The 27,139-nt window shown below is 34.6% G+C and overlaps 2 long non-coding RNA genes across 2 annotated transcripts in view; one reads left to right on the top strand and one right to left on the bottom strand.

Moving 5' to 3' along the window:
* The first annotated feature begins 6,110 nt into the window (after positions 1–6,110).
* Positions 6,111–27,139, top strand: part of LOC112658342 (uncharacterized) — a 179,801-nt gene continuing 158,772 nt past the window's right edge. The window contains exons 1-2 of the long non-coding RNA XR_007401336.1: positions 6,111–6,237; positions 9,466–9,522. This is a non-coding gene — a long non-coding RNA (uncharacterized LOC112658342). The remainder of the gene's footprint in view (positions 6,238–9,465; positions 9,523–27,139) is intronic.
* LOC112658555 (uncharacterized) overlaps positions 26,554–27,139 on the bottom strand; it is a 49,997-nt gene continuing 49,411 nt past the window's right edge. Inside the window, exon 3 of the long non-coding RNA XR_003135786.3 lies at positions 26,554–26,624. This is a non-coding gene — a long non-coding RNA (uncharacterized LOC112658555). The remainder of the gene's footprint in view (positions 26,625–27,139) is intronic.

The following is a 27,139-nucleotide window of genomic DNA, read 5'->3' as shown; positions in this document are numbered from 1 at the left end:
TATATATATATATATATATATATATAAAAACAACTCAAGTACTTGCCTTTTAGTCACTAAGACTCAGGAACATCCTAGCCAAGTTCATTTTACATTTCATTAAGTTTCTTAAAACAAAACTGCAACAAGAAACCTCTATTTCCACATTACTTGTAGCCAAGACAATGACAATTAATCTTCAAGTCATCTCATGTTGTTATCATGTTATTTCTTCTGGAATTATCTTCCTACTCTCTTTCTGCTGTTAAACCTTGGTTATCCTTTTTTTTTTTAAGATTTTATTTATTTATTCATGAGACACGCACGCAGAGAGAGAGAGAGAGAGAGAGAGAGAGAGAGAGAGAGGCAGAGACACAGGCAGAGGGAGAAGCAGGCTCCATGCAGGGAGCCTGATGTGGGACTTGATCCTGGGACTCCGGGATCACACCCTGGGCAGAAGGCAGGCTCTAAACTGCTGAGCCACCCAGGCATCCAAACCTTGGTTATCCTTTAAACTAATGTCAGGGGTCAATCATTTTGTAAAGTGTTCTTTTACCCTCCATCCTCTCAGACAAAATTTACTGCTGCATTTTTTTGTATTACTGCTACAGTTAACTCATAATTTATTCATCTGCTTACTACTATGTTTGAGGATATGTTCTAGGAAGACATGGACCAGAACTTATTTATCATTGAATGTACAGAATAGTGTCCAATACATGGCATTTAAGAAATATTTATTAAATTTCAGTAATATTTAAGCTCCTCAATGCTATTTGTGACTTTCTATAATATGACATAACAGATCATCCCAGTCTTAAATTCTATTACCTCTTCTTAACTGGAAAAGAAGAAGGAAGAAAGGAGAGAGGGAGGGAGGGGAGGAAAGAAGGAGGAAACAGAACAAGAAGAAACAGTCTATTGTTCCCATTATAATTTTTAGCATGTTTTTTTTTAAATAGCATATTAACATAAATTGTTAAATAAGATATATAAATTGTTGTGCCTAGATCAGAACATTTGTCACAATCTGCATGAGTTGAAATTGTCATTTTGGAGTAGAGAGATAGATAATCAGTTGTGAGCTTCAGAAGGACCAGAGATGTTTCATTTTTGTGGCTGAATATGTTAGTTTAACTGACTTTAAACTAGTATAAGCTAGTAAAAATTGTTTTTTGTCTGAGATTTACAGGAAATAAAATGTTCTTTCTGGAATATTTTATTTCCTATAAATAAGCATTCAAAAGACAATGACAACTCTATGTTAGAAATGTGCATGTGCATGTGTGTGTGTGTGCATGTGTGTGAGTGCGTGTGCACATGCTCATGTACAAAGATCAGGCTTTCCTAGTTGGAACATTGAAGGCCTAGCAATTTAGAGCATTTTACTGAATGATAACTGATATGCTCAACAAAGGACATATTTTTGAGGTACAGATACATCCTTTATATTCAAAGGGAGCCCTTGCGTAACCTTGGTGAAATCTGAACTTTGTGTATGCAACTATTGGATATATATTCTTCAGTATGCTCAACTCAAAAAAAGAGTGGTATTTCCCTTATAAGCGTGTTTGAGTCATTAAATTGAATCATGCATGAAATGTAAGTGGCAAAGCTGAAATAAATTTCGATCATGAAGAGGAAACTAGAAACAACCCACTTACTCGCTTCTCAGTACATATGGTTCAAGGCTGTGTTTCAGAATTATTGCAAATTATTCGATTCTTCAGCAAATATAAACAAAGGAGTATTTTGTTCCAGGCTAAGAGATGTTTCAGACAATAGCTGTTAACAGGAAAGATAAAGTTCTTGCTTCCATGGATGACTTGTCAATTGGAAGAAATAGGAATTGAATACATAAACACACACACAAAAACTAAATAATTACACTGTGATAAATGTTGTAAAGGAACACAGAGTGTTATGTGACTTGATAGCAAGAGGTTTTGATATCTAATGAGAAGTGATATTTACAATGATAAATATCACAGAGGAATTGATATTTAGGCTAAGACTTGAAAAATTAAGAACTGGCCATGCAAAGTGGGTGATATATTCCAACCAGGAAAATCAACATCTCTGTGAACTTTTTGCAGTGCCACAAAAAAAGCAAGTAACTGAAGAATTAATTAATCTCTATTTTATAGTTATATTTTAATGTATGTAATAGGATCAATTCTCTACTACATATGGAAGTAGTAAACATACACAACAAGTAACAGCCCAGTGAATGAAGATCCCAGGATTTCTTTTCTGGATTCACATGGTTTGTTAGACTTGAGAGAGCAGAATCTAAGAAACTTACCTAATAGCTAGCATATGACAGAAAGTTCCCACTAAGGATTTGTTAATAGAATAGAATATTTGGCTTATATCAATTTGAAATCTAGCAAATCACTTAACATATCTATATTAACAGTAATACGTTCATACAAGGTATTTTGGACTGGGAATCAGTCTCTCGGATTGATTTACTCATTAAAACTTGCATATACCCATGAAAGCAATGATAACAATTGTGAAATTGCAGATTTTGCCCCAATTAGCACAGTTTTGTGCTTACTTTTCTTCCCCAAGACATCTCATAATGTAACTCACTAAGTAAAGGAGAAAGTATTGTGGGGAAAGATGTGGGAAGATATGTAAAGAAAGGACTTTTGATTCAAATATTTCTGGTTGAAATCACATCTTTGTTTCTTTCCTCTCCTCTCCTCTCCTCTCCTCTCCTCTCCTCTCCTCTCCTCTCCTCTCCTCTCCTCTCCTCTCTTCTTTCTCTCCTCTCCTCTCCTCTCCTCTCCTCTCCTCTCCTCTCCTCTCCTCTCCTCTCCTCTCCTCTCCTCTCCTCTCCTCTCCTCTCCTCTCCTCTCCTCTCCTCTCTCTCCTCTCCTCTCCTCTTCTTTTCTTTTCTGTTTCTTTTTTTAAAATTTTTTCTTGGGATGCCTGGGTGGCTCAGAGGTTAAGTGTCTGCCTTTGGCCGAGGGACTGATCCTGGAGTCCTGGGATTGAGTCCCACATTGGGGTCCCTGCATGGAGCCTGCTTCTCCCTCTGCCTATGTCTCTGCCTCTCTCTGTGTGTGTCTCTCATGAATAAAAGTATAAAATCTTAAAAAAAGTTATCCTTTTAAAAATAAATAATTTTTTTTCTTTTCTTTTTTCTTTTCTTTTTGAGTGAGAATGAGAGATAGCACACAAGCAGATGGGTGGAGAAAGGGCAGAGGAAGAGGGAGAGAGAGAATCTTATGAAGCCTCCAAGCTCAGCCTGGTGCCTGATGCCGGGCACCATCTCACAACCCTGAGATCATGACCTGAAGCGAAATCAAGAGTCAGATGCTTAACCAACTGATCTACCCAGGTGCCCCCACATCTTCATTTCTATGTATTATAGCAAATCATTTAATTCCTATGTGCTTCATTTTCCTTTTACTTAAAATGAAACCTGTAATATATTTGGTGGCTTCTATAATTAATACTGTTATGGCTTTTGACAAGTTAGTTAGTTGTTTAGGTTGCTAGGACCTATTCTCCAAGTGATTGTAGTGCTTTTGGAGTCCTAAAGTAATAAAGAAGACATCATGTGGACAGAATTTTATAATTTATTAGTTATTACAAGATGTTTTGTGTAGTCTGGGAATCTTCATATATCTATAAGCCAAAATTTGCCATATCTAAGTTTTTCTTCTTCTAACATAAAACCATAATCACCCAAATTCTATATTTGACTGTGAGGAAGCATGAAGGGCAATAGGTTTACCTGCATAGGTTCCCTTTGTCCTGGGTACAAAGGGTAGTATTCTCTTTACAATATTATCCTAAAAAAACAAAACAAAACAAAAAACAACAACCAACCAAACAAAAAACCTTTGATAGTTTATCATATTTGTAATTTACTCTTTAAAAAACTTAAGAATCAAGGGTGGTTTGAATCTTCATTTGTTTTATTCTTCATGTCCAGAATTAATAAATAATGAATCAAGACCCTAAATTACTTAGATCCTATAGGTCAACCAATGGAAATGGAAAGTGAAAATTAGAGGTTGCCATAACTGAATCTTCTCAATAAATAATTCTCAATAAATAAATAAAGAGAAATATAAAATTACCCTTGTTAGAATGGGATGGAACCGAACTGTTGCCCAAATCCTGAAGATTTATGGCTTTCAATCCAAGAATTTAAATTGGAAGCACAGATTACATTTTCAGTTCAAATGAAGCAATCCTAGTACAAGTAATCAGAGCATTTGAGCTTAGTTTTCTCATCTATAACATGTGAGATACTCTGTCTATCTATATCCCTATATCTATATCTGTATCTTTATCATTTCTATATCAGGTTTGCAGGTTTGAGTGTGTGTGTGTGTGTGTGTGTGTGCATGCACGCGCATTTACTGTTGTGTGTAGACATGGAAATGGGTAAATGGATATAAACATATATACTGGAACACAAGGAAGGTTTTTCTTTGTAGATTCCAGCTTTTCTTTATTTTCAGAAGTGTTGTGAAATATATATTTTCTGCCAATCTGTTCAGTTATCATCTTGAAGTTCAACTACCTTGAAGTTCAACTACCTTTCTTTATTTTAGGTCATTCATAGCTGAGCTAACACACAGATATTATTATAAAATCAGACTCACATGGATCAGGGATCTCACCCAACATTAAGCTTTAATAACTACTGTCAAGGATATGAGATATCAAAAAGCTCAAGCAGAGTTGTGGGACATCAAGGGTAGCTTCTCAGAGCCTGTCTTCCTATATTGGATGTGCACCTCAATTTCACAGTAATAGAAGATTCACAGGTAAGGATCATAGTATTATCTCCCACAGTGGGAGCATTTCCATTTTGAATCATCTCCATTTTTAACCTGGGAGTTGTGCATCTCCGCAGGGAAACATACTCATAGATCCTGAGTACTATTTACTATAGGGAATTCTTAGGAAGATCATGTTAAGGGCAATTCAGAGATAAAGGTTTCTTCCTCCTGGTAAATAGCATTAGTTTATTTTCCCAGAGGTCCATTTGACACAAAGATTACAGCAGGTTATCTGCTAACTTCCTTCCCTGGGGCATCACTCATAAAAGAAGTGACATAATCCCAGACCAGAAGCTTTAACTGCTTCCTGACAGTAGTTAATAGCATTTTTCATTCCCCTCTGAATTTTGTGTAAGTTTGCCACAGCTGTTATGGAGCTCCGTGTCTGTATTTATTGCAATGCTCTATCTGCTTCTAATATGAATTAAATGATGCTATTTTAGTTTTCTTATGTATTACTTCAGGTATCATTATCTTCATTTCTCTGAATGAATCATCCTTTTCCCTCCCAGTCTCTTGCAAAGAATCTTGTATAATTTATATTAGATTTTCTAAAGCTTATAAGACAAGTATCACTTCTTTTTTTTTTTACCCTTCTTTTCCTTGAATACATCTCCCAAGCGAATTCTTTGTTCCTTTCCATATTGCATAATTGCCTTTTTTTTTCAGAATTTTTGCACAGTTTCTATAATATTTTATTTTGTTGGTAATTATATTTTAAATCAATTTTATTACATTCCACAGTATTTTATACAAATAGTTTTAAAAATGAAATAGTGCTAAATACCTTATAATAAAATTCACTAGTATCTTTTTTAGTGCTCAGTCTTACCCAACAGCATAAAAACTTGTCACTGAGTTTGGCATTTACTTTCCAGTTTTTGAAATATATGTGTGCTTAATCTACCTAAATATGTATTGCTATATTATTTTTATTTCATAATTATTATTTCTATTCTATTACTTCTTCTATTTATTATTAGTTCTGTTTATTAATTCAGTTATTATGTCTGATATAGAATTTCTTTTTGGGAATCCTTTCTTAAGTAAATTGTATAGCCTGGCTATAAATCCATGCCTATCATATTTTCTATCTGTACTTATAAGCTTTTATGTCCCTTTTGAGTTCTAAGTGAACTACCTTCGACTTTCTCAAGTTTTAGTATCTTATCAACACTTTCATTGTGATGTTCTAAAATATTTTAGATTGTAGTAAATACATATATTTTTTAGACTGGTAGTTACTGTGATTCTGTAAGGAGCTCCTTTCTTGGGGACCTACTCCAGGAAAATATTTAATGATCTAGGATTTGCTTTTTTCAGGTTCTGATTTTCAGAAGTTCAGAGGTACAGATTACTGGCCACGGGGCATTTCCAGTCTTGGTGGTCTCCTCTGGGAATAAGACATGCATCACTGACTTTCTCTATCTTATGGAAGTTCACTCTGGTAGGATGCTTTTTCACTATATCTGTGTTTCTTGTGACTATACCTCTACCTTCTAGGAAACAAAAAGAGCTAATTGCTTTAATTGCATCATTTTACTTATGCTATACAACATATACAACTCATAAGGTAGATGCTTTTCTAGTGATTCTGATTTACAGCTAAGCAAACTGAATTTTAAAGTCAAATTAAACTGCCTAAGTTACTCTTTCAGGAAACAAAGTTTGCACTTAAATCTCAAATTGCCTCTTGCATGCTCTGAGATAGTAGATGTTCTAATAATTTGCTTGTAGGATGGTAAGCCTGACTGAATGAGCAGGGGTGGAGGTTGGGGTAAGTTTCTATGACTTAGAAATTTGTTCTGTAGTTATCTGCTCTCAAAGGAAACCTTACCCTGCAGGCTTTATGTTTATGGTAGTCACTTAATGAAAAAAAATCTTCCCAACACAACTTGCTGGTTGCAACTTCTTATCCTGCGTATCACAGGACTGTATTCACATTTCCAAATGATGGTTCAGATTATGATTTTATGAAGGTGACCTTCTTTTATTTCTCAGGCATTCTTTCACAGGAATGGAAAAAAATTGAGAGTTTATTCTGTTGTCTCTTCTAATCTGGCCCTGTGGGCATTCTAACAACCAAATATTTGATGTTTCTGTCATATAGATGACAATATTCCTTTTTTTAAGTTTTTTTTTTTTATTCCTAGTTTTCTATGTTAACGAAACTATGTCCCTATGTGTATGGATAGTTGATCATTTCATAGATATCTTCCAATGGCAGAGTTAGATATCAGCTTTCATATTATTTTAATCTGTAGGCTACCTAATGTTTGTTTCATTAGGAATTGTCAGAATGGGACAAGAAGGCAGATAGACTCCTCTGTGAATTTGCCACCTTATATACTCTTTCTCATAATTTTCAAACACACATACTCTAGTCAAACAGATCTACTTCTTTCCTCTAACATTAAATTAAGTATGACATAGTACTTTTGTCATTTGTCACTGCTTTCCCCCTAATCTTTAATATCTTCTTCACCCTTCTCTGAATTATACCCAAATTCACAACATCCAACTTAAGTTATGGATATTCTATGAAGCCTTCACTGGTTACTCTTATTTCTTTTTCTGAAAATACTTGTCATTTTAATTTTTCTATCTTCTGGACTTTACATGAAGTTCAAAACAATTTACATTTAATTGTGCTCAAATTGTTTTGTATTTCTTTGTTGGATCTCTTTATGTTATATGGTCCCTAAGAAGAAATTATACTTATACTTTATCTCTGTCTGACATGATCTAGCCAGGTAGCTTTCTTCCTTGACTACACATTTGAATCATCTTTTGGGAAGGGTTGGCTGAAGATGGGCAAATGCAGTGTTAAAATCACCTATACCTGGGCTCCACCTCAGATTAAATTACAATCTCTTGACGTGTGGCTCATGCACAGAAATTGTGTTCCATTTCTGTTTCTAATGTGTAGCCACATTTGAGAAACAGTGCCTTAACCTTAGGTTGAGAATTTAACAGTGTTTACCACACATGTGACTAAGTATGTATTGCAGACCATCAAAGACCATCCAGGGATAAGAAAAGTTGCCAAGGAAGAAAGTTTTAGGCTTCAGCATGAATAAATGAGCCATAAATTGTGAATCATAAAGGGTAACTGATCAAAGCAGAAGTAATGATTTAGAGATAATTGATAGAAGAGGTATAATGATGGAGATTTCAAGTTTTCGAAGTAAAATAACTAAAATTAAAAAAAAATAAAAAAAAATAAAAAAAATAAAATAAAAATAAAATAAAATTAAATTGGATTTTATGAGCATATGTAAGCAGGTACAAAACCATAGATGTAAAAGATCATTCGGACCCTGTCATTTTGGACTTCTCTCAAAAAAGGAGAAAAGGAAATACAGCAAGTTGAGCAGTAAAAGGCTGAAGTGTCAGTGTATGAAAAAGGTCTTTGATAATGATTATCTGAAAATAATAAAATGGAATGTAAGCTGCAAAATGAAGAGTCTATCTAAGATAGCTGCAGGCACCTCTCCCCTTTGGAGGATGGGTGTTTTAGGATGTTGGAAGGAGTCAAGTGGAGCTTAAATAATTGCAGCTGAAGGAAGAATTCTATCCCAATCGGACTCTCTCTGATAAGTTGACAGGTCCAGCCACTAGTAAGCAATATGATAAAGAATTTAAAAGGCAAACATCCCAAGAGGATGAGGAAATCAAGAAGCATACTTGCTCTGGCTTCAGGGATTCAGGATACCAGGCTAAGAGTGAAAGATTAATTTGAGGCCACACCAGAAAAAGGCAACAGGACACTTTATGCCCTTCCAGTATTGTCCAGGACTAGTTCAGGTCCTGCTGGAGTTGTACCTGACCTGGCTATTCAAGGATAATAAAATTAAAAAAAAATGAAGTTCATGTGTGTTTCAAGTTGGTGGGATTGCTGGTTTGCAAGTGAAGGTGCCATGTATGTGGTGGGGCTGTGGTACAGCCAAAGGCAAACTTGTATGTCAGAAGTCCTTGGGCAACATGGATAAACAAGTAATACATTGGGATCCCTGGGTGGCGCAGCGGTTTGGCGCCTGCCTTTGGCCCAGGGCGCGATCCTGGAGACCCGGGATCGAATCCCACATCAGGCTCCCGGGGCATGGAGCCTGCTTCTCCCTCTGCCTGTGTCTCTGCCTCTCTCTCTCTCTCTGTGACTATCATAAATAAATAAAAAAAAAAAAAAAAAAAAAAAAAAAAAAAAAACAAGTAATACATTACCATTGCCCTCAAAGAGCCAATTTTGTTGACAATTACACGTCTCCTTCATAAACCTGTGGATGATCAAGTATGATTCAGTATGTTTAATGATAATCTGAGTTTGCACAGGTAAGAAAGAAAAGGACATAGATTGATAGAGCTGTGTGATAATATATGCTGTTATAAAAGTAAATTTAAATAAATATTTAGATGTGATAACTTGCCATGCATACAAATCTTAAGAAATTTTAGGTAAAATTTTAAAATCTGATTATAGTAATTGAGAAAAACATTGACTTACAGGAAAACAGATGACCTAAGGTTACTTAAAAGAATCTTTTAATAATTTCTAGAGTTTAGAACAGTTATTTGTTTGTCTGCATACCATAAAAGAAAGATATGAATTAATAAAATTCCATATTTTTCCTAAGCACCACTGTTTTATTTATTTTTTTTTAATTTTTTTTTTTTTTAGCACCACTGTTTTAAACCATCTTACTGAAAACTGGACTATGAGTTGCCTCATCCTCTGGTAAGTTAGTCATTATTCTTTTATTTCAGCAGTACTTTAGAAGTTGTAAATATTTAAAATTCTGATAGAAAAAAAAATCCACACATGCATATTTCTTTTTACTTTTACTGGATGATAATTCATTTTTGAAAGAATAAAAAGATTTTTTTTCCCTGTCAATGCAATCTGCTTTTGATATTCATTTTCATTATATTTAGCAACATACTCATTGTGTCCACAGTATAACCCTAACTAAAGAACAAACCTAAGGGGAGGAAAAAGGCATTAAAAATATCTACACATCTGCTTTCAGCCTCTCCATTATTACTAAGAATGTTCTAAATCACCTTGTGTCTGATGACATTAAATCAGAGAGAACAGGCAAAGGAGGCCATGTCAGCACACTGATAATGCATCCACTGTACTGTCTGGTCGGTTTATCCTCTGTCACTTCCCATTTAAAGGGCACTGAATAGAGCAATTTTTATCTAGGACAAGTTTGTAAAAGTAATTCCACTTCTTTTTTCTTGTCTGCAACAGCAATTAGTTTATAATAACAATTGCGATATCATAAGTGTCTGACATTTTTCGTTGAATTCATTTCATTGTGTTTACTCCTTCCTAACTTCATTTTAAGCCTTTTAGAGGATATAGTATAAAACTGAGATGATATAAAAAAATCTCCCAATTTAAGCTTTTTTAAAAAAAATTTAGATTACCAATATTGATTAAATATGCTGGATATATTTTTATTTTCTTAGCTTAGGAGAATTTACTAATGCCTACTTAAATGTGTTGTATATTTTCAGATTTCAAAAGCAATATGTATTTATTGTAGGGAATTTAGACACTAGAGAAAATATACAGAAGAAAATAAAGAGTACCCAAAAGCCAAGCATCCAGAAATAATCACTGCTAATTATTTCAAATATAAGTTTCTAATCCTGTGTGTGTGTGTGTGTGTGTGTACAATGGCCCAGTCAGGAAAGAGAAACTACACAGTAATCTGAATAGAGAAGGCTTACTATAAAGATTAATTAAATATTTATAGGAGATTAGCTTCAAAGAGGGCACAAAAAAGAACTCTAAAGAAGAGATTAAAGCTGATGGAAGATAACCAAAGAAGACATAAACTTGAAAGTGCCCCCCTCCTCTGCCACCCTTTTTAGGATGGAGTTCAGACTCCATTGGAGAAGGCAAGGCTTCAGTCTGCTCAATGGTAAAGAAGTATGTTGGGTTATTTTGGGATTGAGCTGGTCCCCAGATGGCAGACCAAGACTTATATACTACTAGAAGATGAGTACCACTGAGGGTCCTACGGGGTGTTGGCTACTGGGTCTCACAGGAGAAAACAGAAAAAAACACAGAAGAATCAGCAAGATTCCCTTTCATCCTGCAGCATCTCTCCCGCACATCTATTGGCAATGGAAAGATATTTACAACAGCCAGCTCTGTTGTGACAATGAGGTCAATGATTGGTGGCTCTGGAGCTGAGGTAGTAAATTGTGGTAAATGATACTGACATACAGTATGTTGTATATAACCCTGTCTTTATTTTTTTAATATTATACTACATATTCTTTCCTGAAATTTGCTTTTTCTCACTTATCAATTTATATAGAAATATTTGTATCTTTCACAACGGAGTTTTAAAAGCCTATATAGTATTTCATAATAAGAATTTTCCATGGAAATTTTTTGCATATTGTGTCTGTGTAGCATAGACAGGGCATGCCTTAGTAATTCACTTAAGTAGTCTCTGTAAAGAAACACTGTCTTATTTTACTTTTCTTTATTGCTTTGGCAATTTCGATTGGTCCTTTTGTCTGATGGGCTTTTTGCCATTGTTAATCAAAATTGTCCTCATATTTGCCCTTGTGGGAACAAAACTGGGAAAGAAATTTATTCACTAAATATTTTTAATTCTGAGGAAGATATCTCATAATGCTGGTGGCTTTCTTGTAATTTAGATCACAAAGACATAAACATCTTGATAGCACTCTATTTCTATTTTAACAATAATCATGACTTTCTGATGATAAAGGGTCTTACACTAGGCATATTTTTTCAGATAGGAATTGTTGAGAACTTGAATTGAATTACCAATATTTTCTTCATTTACAATTGAATCTCTTTATATATTTCAAAATTATTGTGAGGCCTTTGTTTCCTGATGTGTTACTATGATATATGAAGAAAAATAATTCGTATGTATACATCTCAAAAAGGAAATAGATTAACAAAATGAGTTTTGCTCCTTTTTGAAAACTCATTAATAACAACAAAATATCTTTAAGATATCATGAGGTAAATGTACAGTTCTTTCATATGATCTACAGAAGTAGACTTTACCTTTAATTAATTTAAGCATTATGAAAGAAATTAAATGATCAAAACTTGTGAAAATTTCAATGATGCAAGTTTTATACAATAAGGTACAGTTTTTAAAAAGATTTTATTTATTTATTCATGAGAGGCAGAGAGAGAGAGAGAGAGAGAAAGAGAGGCAGAGACACAGGCAGAAGGAGAAGCAGGCTCCATGCAGGGAGCCCAATGTGGGATTCGATCCTGAGACTCCAGGATCACGCCGTGGGCTGAAGGCAGGTGCTAAACCGCTGAGCCACCCAGGGATCCCCAATAAGGTACAGTTTTAAATAGTGCAGAAGCAGAATTAATCTGATCTGGTTTAATTAGTGGGGTTTTTTTTTTAGCCTTTACTTATTTTTATTTAAATTCAATTTGCCAACATATAACACCCAGTGCTCATCCCATCAAGTGCCCTCCTTAGTGCCCATGTAAGTAGTAGTTTAAATGGCTATTTATATACAGCATCATGAAATAAGATGACTTAACATAAAATTATGATTCCATATAAGAAAAGTTTATAAATCCAAGTTTATGAATTATTTTATTTTGAAATAAAAAGAAAAAAATCAGTACTACTAAATAATTCTTAAAGAGAATGAATGCGTCTACGGCCATACCACCATGAACGCGCCCGATCTTGTCTGATCTCAAGAATGAATGAGAGAAATAGGATAGTACCTATTGCAACTATTGCCCTAAATGAAAGGCAAGTATACTGAGTACCTTGTTGTTATGAAATTTACTCAAATAATATTTTGATATATTAAAATGTTATATATATATATACATTGCATTTATGATTGTATATATAGTTATACTATATGCATAAAGATGTATAACTTTATTTTAATCCTCTGGGAAAGTTCCTGAAATTTTTCAAATTTAAGAACATATGGCTCAATTCCTTCTGAATCTATGGTTAGTAGAGATCTACTTCCTTTCTCCAATAGCATCACACTGTTCTAGTTGACTGCCGTCTCTCCTCAGAGTTTAGCAGGAGCCTTCTAATTGATTTATCTGCAATAACTCTGTTTTCCCATAAATAACTAACATATCAGCTAGGGTGATTTAAGTTTTGTTTTAATTTAATTCTTTTCATGTCCCCTTCTCTGTTTCAAATTATTCAACTGTTGCTAGTTGTTTTTTGATGAAGATAAACTCCCGAAATGGCTAAGTTTCACATCATTTTTCTAGAGAAGACAAGGATCTTCTTCTTTTTAAGATTTTATTTATTTATTTATTTTGAGAGAGAGAGAGAACACATGTGCCCAAGCAGAAAAGGGGGCAGAGGGGAAGGGAAAGAGAGAAAGAATCTGAAGCAGACTCCACACTATTTGGAGCCTCACAGAGGGCTCAATCTCAAGACTATGACCTGAGCCAAAACCAAGAGTCAGCTGCTTAACTGTCTGAACCACCCAGGTGGCCCAATAAGGATTATTTTTGTATCTTTCTCCTGATGCCACTCCTAAGATTACCAAGCTATCCATCAGACGGTCTATGCCAAGCCTGCTACTCCAGGTGGCACAACACCTCATCTGGAGGTGCTACAAGCAGGCAAAATCTCAAGTCCCTGGTCCTCCTGGACACCTAAGTGACCATACCATGGACAGGTAGGCAGCTAGAATGGAACTGTATTTATTTCATTGTATATGTTTTTCTTGCTTCCTAGTATTGTTTCCAACCTGCTCTTCCTCTTCAAAATGCCCAGTCCCCTTCAGAGTTCATACAATTAGACTTTTTCATCTCTGTTGCTGTCAACTACATAACTTCAGTCACACCCCTTCATTGATTATTTAATCATTTTAGCACTTGCCTGACTCTTCTCCTTTTCACTTGAATCCTGTCACCAATATTGACAATGGAAATAGCTACAGTTTTGTCTCTTAGTTCCTATACCAGAGCTACAATAATCATTTATTCTACTACTCCTCAGCCATCTATAACCATGATTGAAACACTAATAATTTCTCTCCTTTCAAAATACCTGTCAACTCCTATCCTACTACTTGATTTTCTCTAGGGAAATCCAATGCAGAAATTACACAACTAAATGAAGACATCTTATCTATCGACTCTTATGTTTTCGCCAGTCATCATGTCCCTTATATTGTCATTATCTCTTATACACATTAGATTCTTGTTATATCCTCATACATTTTTTCTCATAACAATTGCATACCAGTCATTATATTACCATTTTCCTAAAATGTAACCTTGATTGATGTACTCCTCTCTGCCTCAGTCTTTACAGATTACTAATGTCCTTAAGTGGCCAAATCCAGTTTTGTGCCAAAACCACAGCTGCATCTCTCTGTGATTACACTGACTTTCAATACTTAAAGTTCACAATCATAAATTCCAGTTGGAAATTTGATATTACTTGACAATATTACTACCTTTGTCCTATGTGCTTACTTTCCCATTCTTCAAAAACAGCTAGTTATCTTTACTGTCCTCTCTCTTTTCAGTCTTATACTTACCTGTATGCCACTGTCACCTTCATTTCTCACTATAAGTTGATGTTCTTTCTGTAAAATAGTTAATGAATGTAGAAAGGAGTTTCTCTCATATTCCACCACAAATCTTTTTGTTTTTTTACAAATCTTCCACTCTCTACATCTGTCTCTACACATTTTTTTTCCTTTTTCTTCTTTTCCTCTTTTTATAATGTATAAAATACCCTTACACTTGTGAAAGCAAAATGCCTCCATTTTTTGTTCTGTATTTTTACCTTCCTATATACTTACTCCTATAATTTTCTTCTTTCTTATGCCACATATTTCTATTATACTGGTTATTCTTATCAGCTGAGGAGCATGCTTAGCATTTGTTATGTGTGGTAAAATATCTTTTCTTGAGCCTTTATTGTTCCCATTTACTGTACTCTTCACCATAGAAGCAAAATCCTTCAATGAATTGTTTTTGTTCTGTCTCAAACTCTACTTTCCTACTTGTTTATTCTTTAAACATTACTTAACAAAAAAACAAAAAACAAAACAAAACAAAAACACAATGCTTTCATCCCCACATGTCCATTGAGAAACTTACTACAGTTTCTAATGGCATGTCAACTTTCAGATCTAATGGACTAATCATTGGCTTTGTCCTATTGACCTCTTCTGCTGCCGAAATAATTGTTTACTTTTTCTCTTCCTTCTATAATAACAGAGATGTATCTTATTTTTATTGTACCTCATTGGTTGCAGTTCCTCACTAATATACATTATTCCCCTTCATTCAATGCACTTCAGAATTTTTTCATTCTGTAGTCATTTATTAAGAAATGCATGTTAAGGTTGTGCTTATGATATTTCAGTGAATTAAATATGTGAAAACTATGTAGGGCTTATATTATAGCACATAAACTCCATGGGAATAGCAGATAAGCTCCATGAGAAAAATAAACACATTTACAAATTTCATAGTGTATCAAAAACCCTATATGTTATATAAAATAATTAGATAAAATTTAAAAACTTGTTCAACATCATTTCTCAGTGAAGAATTGCAAATTAAAAAAATAGATACAATTACACACAAATTAAGATGGATAAAATGCAAAAATCTAATAATACCAATTGTTGATGAGAATGTAGAGCTCCTATCTATTGCCTCTGGGAATCCAAAATGGTACAACCAATTTGAAACAGTGTCACACCTTTTAGTATGTATGTATGTATGTATGATATTTATTCATTTAACAGAGAGAGCAAGAGATCATAAGCAGGATGAGCCAGCAGAGGGAGAGGGAGAGGGAAAGATATACTCCCTTTTGAACAGGGGGCTAGACTCAGGACTCAATCCCAAGACCCTGGGATCATGACCTGAGCCAAAAACAGATGCTACTTAACGAATTGAGCCACCCAGTCACCCCAGTGTTGCACCTTTTAAACACAGTGCTACTATACAATGTAGCAATTGTTCTCCTACATACTTATTTATCCAATTGATTTGAAAAATTTTGTCCACACTAAAACCTACACATGAAAGTTTGTAGCACCTTGATTTATCATCATCAAAAACTAGAAGCATCCAAGATGGGTACATATATCTGGTACCTCCATACATGGGAATATTATTCAGTGATTAAAAGAAATGACTATCAAGATATGCAAATACATAGATGAAACATAAATGCGTATTGCTAAATAAAATAAGTCAATGTGAAAGGGCTGCAAATTGCATAATTCTAATAATATGAAATATGGGAAAGGCAAAATTATAGATATAGTAAAAACATCAGTGGCTGTCAGGGTTTTAAGAAGAGGTGATAGTTGGACATATGAAGCATAGTGAATAGTTTTGGGTGTTGAAATATTTTGTATGATGATGTCATGGTGCATATATGACAAGATTCATTGTGAAAATCCACAGATCTTCATATAAGAAAAATTTAATCTTGGGATCCCTGGGTGGCTCAGCAGTTTAGCACCTGCCTTTGGCCCAGGGTGCGATCCTGGAATCCCAGAATCGAGTCCCACATCGGGCTCTCTGCATGGAGCCTGCTTCTCCCTCCTGTGTCTCTGCCTCTCTCTCTCTCTCCATCTATAATAAATAAATAAATAAATAAATAAATAAATAAATAAATAAATAAATCTTTTAAAAAAAGAAAGATTTAATGTATGGAAATTTTAATGGATCAATTTGGAGGTCAAGAGATCCTAGGATGGAATGAACCTATGAAGTATGATAAAGCGATCTAACTATACTAAAAATATATGATATTACCTCACTGAGAATGGAGGAGAGAATGATGCTGACTTAAGAAACTTTGGGACTGAGCAGAATCTATAAGAATAAGGAAGTTGTACATTACTGTACTCCAGTTGATAAAGTTGTTTCACGTGAGGGTATGTCTTAACACTATGAATATTGCTAGAAATATATACTGCAACCAATTTGAAACAGTGTCACACCTTTTAGTATGTATGTATGTATGTATGATATTTATTCATTTAACAGAGAGAGCAAGCATTAACTCAATGAAAAATTGAGTTAAGAAGCCAGGTTTTCCACTGTTGAAATGGGAATTCATAAATAAGCACAGGAAGGAACCTAGAATGATCCATTTAGTAATGGATTAGAGTTGGGAATATTACTATGAATTTAGGATTAGTTTAACATAAATACAGATAACTACAGCTAGAAATATTTATGATGTGTATATACATGAATTAATATGCACAAATCAACCATGATCAACTCTGACCAAAAACTTAAATTCATGCTTAGTTATGTAGCCATTATTGATGACATCAATAGGAACAGTAGAGGTGGGATATTGTGGAAGGCAGCCTGATTCGTGTGAATTTGTTTAGGATAGGAGAAAAGGAATTTGTAGAGAGAAGAGTTTTGTTGCAAAGGAGAAAAAAGAAATGACATGGTATTTGGTTAGGGCAGTAAAATCAACAGTTTTTTAAATGAATAACATTATATTTAATGAGAACAATTTAGTAGAAAGGTAAAAATTACAATGTAGGAAAAAGGATAATTGCTGAAGTGGCACAGATCAGCTAAGAACATATATACAGTCAGTAAACATGAGCAAACATTGTGTTTACATATCAGTATGGAAAGCAGACTGAATGTGGATGGTGATAGCTGGGTAGATGTGTGGTTATGAATGTGTGGAGGTTCTTTTCAGGTTGTTTCTGCTTTTTTGGGGAAAGTAAAAATCAAGGCCATGTGTTAATAATGATCAGCTAAGAACATATATACAGTCAGTAAACATGAGCAAACATTGTGTTTACATATCAGTATGGAAAGCAGACTGAATGTGGATGGTGATAGCTGGGTAGATGTGTGGTTATGAATGTGTGGAGGTTCTTTTCAGGTTGTTTCTGCTTTTTTGGGGAAAGTAAAAATCAAGGCCATGTGTTAATAATGTAGGTGGAACACATGGTACTGAAACTTGAGGAGAGAATAGAAACTCTGAAATTGTGTCTTGGGTGGCAGGAGAACAAATGCATGTAGGGAAGTATGATAGGATTACCAGGAAACATTGGTGACTATTTTAGAGTTATCATTATAAATATATAGTGAAGCAATCCGTGTAATAGAATATTCTTCTTTCTTATTCATAGCACCAATTTGGGGTATAGAAAAGGCTGAAAGTTAGATTAGATTGGATTAAGAAAGTTGGGTTAAACAGATTTACGATTTTACTAGGTGAGTACAATAAAATTAGAGATAAGCCAAGAAGTCGAATATGTATGCAAAAGGGATTATAATTAACAATGGCATATGAGCTAGTTTAGGAGCAGGGAGAAAATGCAAAGATCCGAGTGACAGGAGAAAATTAGTAGGATAAATAGATTGAAGATGTGGAGTAATAGAGAATGTAGTTGAACAGATCAAGTGGGAATACAAATTGTTATAGTCATTGTGGAAAACAGCATGAAGGTTCCTAAAAAAATAAAAATACCAAATATGATCCAAAGAAAATAGAACCACTAATTCAAGAACATATATGCACCTGTATGTTTATTGCAACATTATTTACAATAACCAAGATATGGAAGAAACCTAAGTGTCCTTCAATAGGCAAATGGATGAGGAAGATGTACACACGCACATACATACACAGGAATATTACATAGCCATAAAAAGGAGATTATGCCATTCATGACAACATAGATAGACCTAGAAGGTATTAAGCTAAGTGAAATGCACCAGACTGAGAAAGATAAATACCATAAGATTCTGCACATAGGTGGAATCTAAAAAAAGTAATAATAAATGGACAGAAAGCAGAATCAGAACTATAAACACAGAGAAAAAAGTGATGATTGTCAGAAGGGAGAGAGTGGGAGAGGTTTGGGCAAAATATGAGAAGGGGAAAGGGAGACACAGGCTTCTAGTAATGGAATGATGGAATGAATAAGTCATAGAAATGAAAGGCACAGCATATGGAATACAGTCAATGATATGATGTGATGTAACTGGAAAGATGGTAGCTACATTTATGGTGACAATCACATAATGCATAGACTTGTCAAATAACTGGGTTGTATACCAGAAACTAATGTAACATTGCATGTCAACTGCACTCAGAAAAAAAAAAAAGTGATGACCAAAGAGTGAAATGCACATAATTGTTATTATGTAGGTTGCCTTCATTGATAATGGTAAGTCCCAGGATAAGATGTGAGTGTGTGGCTAAGGCCAAGTTGAGGGCACGATCATTGTAATGTCAATTACGGAAACAAGGAGCCTGGGGGTTCAAGTACATGTATACTGGAATCACCTAGAATTATGACTTGAATAGCATGGAAAGAATGGACAGTGAGCCAAGAACAGACCTCTTTGCTACACACAGGTTGGGTAACTGGGACCTGAAAATGACAATGTCCTATGAAGAGCAGCAGGTGACATAATCTATGGATGTGTTATTCAAATGGAGTATTTTAGAGAGATTATAGATTCTATAAAGAAAGCAAAGAAGGACAAAAGGACCACTACCACACTTCCCAGCCTGACAATGACAATACTTTCTAACACTCTAGAGGACTGCAAGGGAGATAGTGTCCACAGGGAGAAGCCAACTGTTTTTTTTTTTTTTTTTTTTTTTTTCTGGTACAGTAAAATAATAGAAATGCTTAAACAAGATATTGAAAAAATAGAATATTTTGCTGCTGATGGTCTTTGAATTCCGTAGGGCATAGGATTTAATTTTTTTTTTTTTTTAATTTAAGGATGCCTCAGTGGTGCAGTGATTGAGCATCTGCCTTTGGCTCAGGGTGTGATCCCAGAGCCCCCAAATCAAGTCCCATATCGGGCTCTCTGCAGAGAGCCTGCTTCTCCCTCTATGTCTCTGCCTCTCTCCCTGTGTCTCTCATAAATAAATAAATAAAACCTTTATAAATTTTCAAATTTAACTTCAATTAATTAATATATAATGTATTATTGGTTTCAGAGGTAGAGGCCAATGATACATTAGTCTTATATCAAACCCAGTGCTCATTGCATCACATGCCCTCCTTAATGTTCATCACCCAGTTATTTGTAGAATTTCTGAATGTGAAGAATGTAATAAGGATGTAGAACAGGAGATGTTCAGAGCTTCATGTAGATTAGTGTGTATGGGAGAAGCAGATTATCTGGATATCGGGAGCCTTTAATGGTGAATGTATAATAGGACCAAAAAAGCCATAATCATATTTTTTTTCCTGGCTGATTCAAGGCTGAAAAGGGTATTCAGACTGACGTTTGAGGGGTGGGAATTGTAGATGTCTACACTCTGTGTTCACACTCAGTAATGAAAACAAGTAAGCTGAGGAAAACTGCACGTGGATACTCTGCTTAACCTTAAATAATTCAAGTGAAAAGCTTAAGGGAGGTGTGATCTTATTTCCAGCATCTGAAGCTTAAATTTGACCTAGGTCTCTCCCTGGGCCTGATTCTGAGTCCTCTCACCTTAAATATCTCCATTTCACATCAGGGCCTCTCATCTTATACCATTTATGCTTTCGACCATCAAGATTATATGTTCAGCCCTGACCTTTCCCTAGAAATTTAGATGTGTTTCCTCAAAATATGTATCTGACATCTGTACTTGAATGTCTAGGGGGCATTTCAAACTTAACTGTCCGAAACAGAACTATTGAACTTCAGATGTTTTCTTCAAAGGTTCTCTTTTATTTTCCACGTCTCAATCAAAAGCCCTAACATCCATGCTACATTTCAAGACAAAAAATTGGGATCATCCTTCTTTCTTCCTTCATTTTAGCCAGATGTGTCAGTACATCCTCTTGAATACCTATCAACCTGAGATCAATCTCCTTGTGTTCGTCTAAACTATAATCTAAACAATCTTCATTCCCTGGCTCGAATGATTTAACATCCTGATAACTAATCTTCTGATCTTGCCTCTACAGGATTGATTTTATATCCAGAAGTCAGGCTGATGTTCTAAAAATAAAAGTAGGTGATCTACCTACCTATGCCCTCTTCCTACTGCCACTCCTACCATCAGCGCACACTCTTCAAAGACTTTCTCTCGCTTTGAGAAAATAACTAAGTTCTTTACCCCAGTCTATAAATCCCTGTGTGATCTAGCTCCTGCCTCTTTCTCCAGTGTCACATCAGTTCACTTTTTCTCTTGCTCATTATGCTTTAGTCACATTGGTCTTTCCTCTGTTCTTTGTAACTGAAGCTTGTTACTTTCCTAAGGTCAGTCGCAAGCTGTTTCTCTGCGTGAAATGCTCTTCCCCTTGTTCTCACGAAGAATAGCTCTTTCTTACTTTTCCCCCCCATGAAATATCACTTCTTCAGGAAAGCTTTTTTTTTTTTTTTTTTTCCCCTCGAACATTCAGGGGATGGATACATCATTTCAGCCTGATTTTACTCTCTGAAAAGTAGTTTGTATCACCTGACGCTGTCTTGCTCTGAGACATTTCCGGTCATGTCCACTGCTCTAGTCCCAGTGTTTACAGTGCACCTACTTAGTGCACTATATAGACTCATTGGATGAATGAGAAGATGCATGGGTGACTGTGAATGACAGCCTGGCCCGATGACCTCTCTTCTCACATCTTAACCTACCCTACTCCAAGCCACAGTGGGCTTCCTCTTAGTACATGGTAAGGTGTTAAGCTCCTTTCCATATCAGGGCCTTTCACCTGTTGTTTGTTCTCTCTCCATGTGACACATTCCCCCCCGCCCCCGTGTCCCCTCCTCACCTCCTGAACTTGTGTTCATCCTTCAGATTCCAGCTCAAATAAGTCCTCCTCATGGAAATTTAGTCTGCTACAAGGGAATATTTTCATTATAAAGTTTCATAACACCAAGTGCCGCTTTCTTGAAGGACATATCTGGGTTGTAGTTTCTTTTTCCAATGATTTTTTCTCGTGTTTCTCCTCAACAGAACTGTAAACTCCTCAGTCAGGACCGTACCTGTTTTTGCATTCGATTATAACCTCATCAACTAGACAGGTATGCAGTCTTACTCAAAAATATTAATCCGATCTCTTTTACCTCCTTTAATTGTCTAAATAAAAATGAAAATTTAAAGTCCCACAAAAGCAATCAATAAGTAGATCCTCAGCCAGAGCCTATCTATTTCCCATAACCCATGACTTAGCTAAATCAACAATTAGGGCATTTTGAGCTCTAATGGACCATGGATAGCAACTGCTTGGTCTAACAATCAGCTCCCAAAAAAGACAAGTGGAGGGCAAACAATAATTAGATGGCAGAGCTCTATCAACAGTTCAGTAATCCTTGTCCACACCTGAGTGACTCCAATAATAGCTGACATAAGACGCTGGAGGGAATAAGACTGAGCCACCTTGCATGTTGAGCCCTATGCTCATTCTAGTGGGAAGCTGAAAGTTTCTAAAGCATATAAATTTATAAAGCATATACATTCTAAGGCAAATAAATTAAATAAGTGATGTGTCTTTGGTTGCCAGCAAGATAGGTAGGTAGATGTTTCTATTCCTGTCTCTTTTTCTATCCTTAGTTTCTTGTTCAAGCTATGTTTTAAAGAAAGTGAGATTTGGGTAGAAATGGGTCTCTACCTATTTTCCTGAATATACTATCTAGCAGCTCCTGGTTCTACTCCATTCTTATGGTTCTTGTTACTTTTAGTGAAATGTGATAAATTTACATAATGAAATGTGACAAAATAAACAATTAGTCTTTTAAAATATCAATAGAACTAAATAAATAATGTTGACCTAGTATTTTCTGCCACTTTAATTTTTTTTTTTTTTAAGATCACTGTAAGCCAAGAGAATAAAAACTTTAGGCAACCTACTATACCCTAAAGAGCTCAGGACACCTGCTTAGGAATTCTCAGCTATTTGAGCTCTGTTTAGCATCAGGGAATGGGTTTGGAATGGGTCAATGACTTTTTTTTTTTTTTTTTGGAAAAAAAATTGGCTTTGTCCTATCTCAAAACAAAATAATACATATAAAATGAGAACTGCATCAGATGCCAACATTTTGGTGCACTCGGCATATGCCAACCACTATTCCAGGCACCTGTCATGTGTTACTTCAGTTAATCTTCACAACAACTTTGTATATTTGTATTTTTCTTATAACAAATTTGAGGCTCAGAGAAAATAAATCTCTTGCCAAAGTAAGTGCCAAAGTGAAGTTTGAACTCCATGTTGATTTTTCTGCATGAACAGAATGTCAAAAGAAAAACAAGTTAAAAACGCTAAGATTCAACAATAACCTTTGCTAACATAACTAACATCTGTGGAACAACAAGAATAAATAAACACTAGGATAAGCAAATGGGAAGATTAGGAGACTTATTTCTAAGATACTCTGTGTTGGTACATGCAAGCTAGATAATTTGCAGTTACAATGGCCAGAGAAGAGTTACCATTTTCTTTACTTCAATTCAAGAATATTTGGCACCCAGGTGGCTCAGTCAATGAGGTATTTGACTCTTGGTTTTAGCTGAGATCATGATCTCAGAGTCCAGGATCAAGCTCCACGTTGGGCTATGCACTCAAAGGGGAGTCTGCTTCTCTCCTTCTCCTTTTGCCCCTCCCTCTGCTTGTGGGCTCTTGTACTCTCTCTAAAATAAATGAATAAATCTAAGAAAACACCAAGAATATTTGGAAAATAGAATAACAGATGTTCTAATTGTGAGGCTTATACACATTCTGCTGTTGTCAATGGATAATACCTTCACGGTTGATTGTTACAGCTTCATCCATCTGTAACTAGATGCTTGACATAGGACTTATGGTCAGGTAGTGGGATGCAATTTGCTTGTAGATAGGTGTTATAGTTCCTGCCAAAGATGAACTCTTAGAGTAAATGACAGTGAATAATAATAATAGAGATTATCATTCAGAATGCATTTTGTTTGTGTTTTTTATGATTTAGATGAAATCTACCGATGATGACTCTCAGCTTCTGTGCATTATAGTCTGTCCATATGGCCTTTACTTGCAAACAAAATGTGTTCTCAAACTTCGATGGATTCTAGAGCCAACACTGACCTGGGGGAAGAAAACTTTATATAGCACTATGTCATCTCTAAAATTTCTAATGTTTCAGTATTAGATGTTATACCTATATAGCATATTCAATAAGCAGTTGGATTATCTTTTCAGTTATCGTGCTGAAATATAACTGATGGTTTTGGTGGAAAGATTTAGCTTTAAGTGAAGCATGAAAAGAGTGAAGGTTTTTAATTTGCATATGTTTGAGTCTCAGAAGCTCTTAAAAGTGTAGCATAATTTTGTTTATGCCCCTTGGTTATTATTTGCTTCAACTTTGAATAAAAGACTTTTAATCCAAATATTAAAATATACAAGTTTAGGAATTAAAGTAGATACTTACTGGCATAGGAATTGACAAATTGGTGAAACACAATAGAAAAGTCTGAAACAGATGAAAAACAAATAGGAATTTAACGTGTGATGTTTTAAATATATGAAGATCTCTTACAAATCAATCTAGCACTGTATGTTGACTACACTGGAATTAAAATAATATAAAATATAAAAATATGGCTGTAAGCCATCTTGATGCAAATAAACAGGGAAATGGACAAGTTTTTTTTTAATTAGAGTACTTATTAAACATTCACTGTGTATCTAAGAATTTCTATGAAACAGAAATACTTCTTATACCACAGGCTGTGGGTTTTCTTTTTTTTTTTTTTTTTCAATTTTTTTAGACCTGTGAAGGTACTATAGAGATTTTGTTACCTAACAATCAAATAACTTATTTATTTATTTATTTATTTATTTATTTATTTATTTAGAGGAAAGTTGGCAGCAGAGAGACAGTGGGAGAGAGAGAATCTTGAGCAAGTTCCTAGCTCAGTATGAAGCCTGACCCGGGGCTTCATCTCACAACACTGAGATCATGACCTGAATTGAAATCCATAGTCAGACATTTAAACGACTGAGCCATTCCGGCTTCCCAAAGAACCATTTAGAAGAAGAATTAAAGGAATGTCATTGCTAAATTTATTGAGACTTTTACTTAGGCTATGCCTAATATCATTTTTAGATTCATGATACATTTTATTTTGAGGTATAGATATGTTTCTCTATTACAATTTTCAACTATATTTCAATTTGAATGTTGTGAATTTAAGAGAAAATATTTATGAAATAACAACCACTAGGTTTATTTCCAGAAAATCTATCATGGGAAGTATGTTTATTATTATAAAACTGAAGTTTATGAAAAGCTTTTTCTTACAGTAGTTTATCAACTAATAAACATGTAAAATATGGATGCTAAAACACATGGATGAAGGTTTTCTAAACAGCTCAATATTTACAAGATCTCTTCCTAAATTACTTATTAATTAAAAATGTAAAATATAACTTTATTGTGGATAAACCTGGAGGATACCACTGAAAAAAAGGCACCAACTCTATCTTCACCAATATTGGAACAAATGACATCAAGTACCATCTTTAAAATGCACATAAATATACACATCATTTCTGCATTATTCCTGTCAATAATAAAAGTCTAAATTTAATCACAAGCGCAGGCAAATTGAAGTTGAAGGACATTCTATAAATTAACTTTTCTTAATTCTCAAAAAGTGTCAATGAAAAGAAACAAGAGAATGGTGAGAATATGCTCCAGAAAAAAGGAAACTAAAAAGCTATGACAGCTAAATTGAGTGTTGGTCCTGAATTTGATCCTGATTCAGGGAAAGATAGCCTTAAAAGAAATTATTCGAACAGTTGATGCCATTAAATATGGACTATGACTTAGACAGTAATGTTGTATTATTGAAGTATGTCTGATTTTCAAAACTGCATTAGTTTATGAAAGATAATATGTTTATTCTTAGGAAATGAATATACTAGATACTTTTAGGGACAAAGGTTCTTTAACTTATTCTCTAGTAGTTCAGCAAAATGTAATAATTTGTATATATATATGCACATATAAATATGCTAATGTATAGTGGGGAAGAGGGAAAGAAATGGACAGGAAGAGTAAGGGAGCAGAGAAAGAAAAATAAAGAAAAATTTGAAAAATTGAATAATTGCTAATATGGGTAAAGCGTATAAGGGAATTCCTTACGCTATTCTTGTAGTTTTTCTGAGTACAAAATTCTATCAAAATAAGAATTTACTAGAGTATCTGAGATGTTAAACAATGAAAGGCTATAAAACTATTAGAAGTTCTGTTGCAGAAATTTATTTGTTGGCCTAGAGGTGTTCTCAAGTATATTTTAAAAAAGAAAATTATAAACACATGCTATGTTATAATTCACACACAAAATTTCAATACACCTATGATTTTTGGTGATGTGCGGTAAAAATTCAGACTTTTGTTTGTTACTTCTTTTTCTTTTGCTTACCTCTCTTTGATTTCTCTGTAAGAAACACTGTCTTATAATAAAAGTATTCAAAAATTATCTGAATTTCACAAAATGCCCTTTAAGTATACATATCCCAAGAATAAATTCTTTTTTTTTTTTAAGATTTATTTATTTATTTATTCGTGAAAGAGAGACAGAGACACAGGCAGAGGGAGAAGCAGGTTCCATGCAGGGAGCCCAATGTGGGACTCGATCCTGGGACTCCAGGATCACATCCTGGGCCGAAAGAAGACACTCAACTCCTGGCCACCGAGCCATCCCCCAAGAATAAATTCTTTTTTAATAGGCCTTTAAGCTGTCATTTTAAGTATGTAATATATCAAACTATGGAGTAGAAACCATATTCAGTTGCTTGCCTGTATCAACCGAGTGGGTTTATTCTATCAGCTATTTCATCTTGATTGACTAGGGCTGCGTTGATGTGACACTAAAATGGGGGGAAAAAAGAAAAAAAGAAAAGATCATGCTAATTTTAATATAAATATCCATAGAAACTCAACAATAGAAACCAAGGTGACAAAAGATACACAAATGCGCACACACAAATCAACAATGAATTTAAACCATTTATTTCTGACATATACAATGGAATAACTAAAGGAATTCTTAAAATTCCAAATAGAAACTAATATATACTAATATATAAAATGATCAAGATTACTTTTTATAAAAGAAATTTTGCATTGTTCAATAAAGTGCTACCATACTATAGTTAATTTCCTGAAATCTAACAAGTATATACTTACAATATTAAAATAACCCCCAGTACCTGTGGGAATTAAATAATCATTTGGGGAGTAAATGGAATAATAATTCACTCATTTTTTTATGAATATATTAACAGAACTTTAACAACTGCCAAATCCCTTTTACTTTGACATGTTTTAAGTCAGTTGGGTATAAGATCATATGATAAAAGGATGCCACCCTTTTATGCAAAGG

This window comes from Canis lupus, chromosome 12, assembly GCF_003254725.2.
Source record: "Canis lupus dingo isolate Sandy chromosome 12, ASM325472v2, whole genome shotgun sequence".
NCBI classification, from domain to species: Eukaryota; Metazoa; Chordata; class Mammalia; order Carnivora; family Canidae; genus Canis; species Canis lupus.
This window is presented reverse-complemented; position numbering and strand designations above follow the sequence as displayed.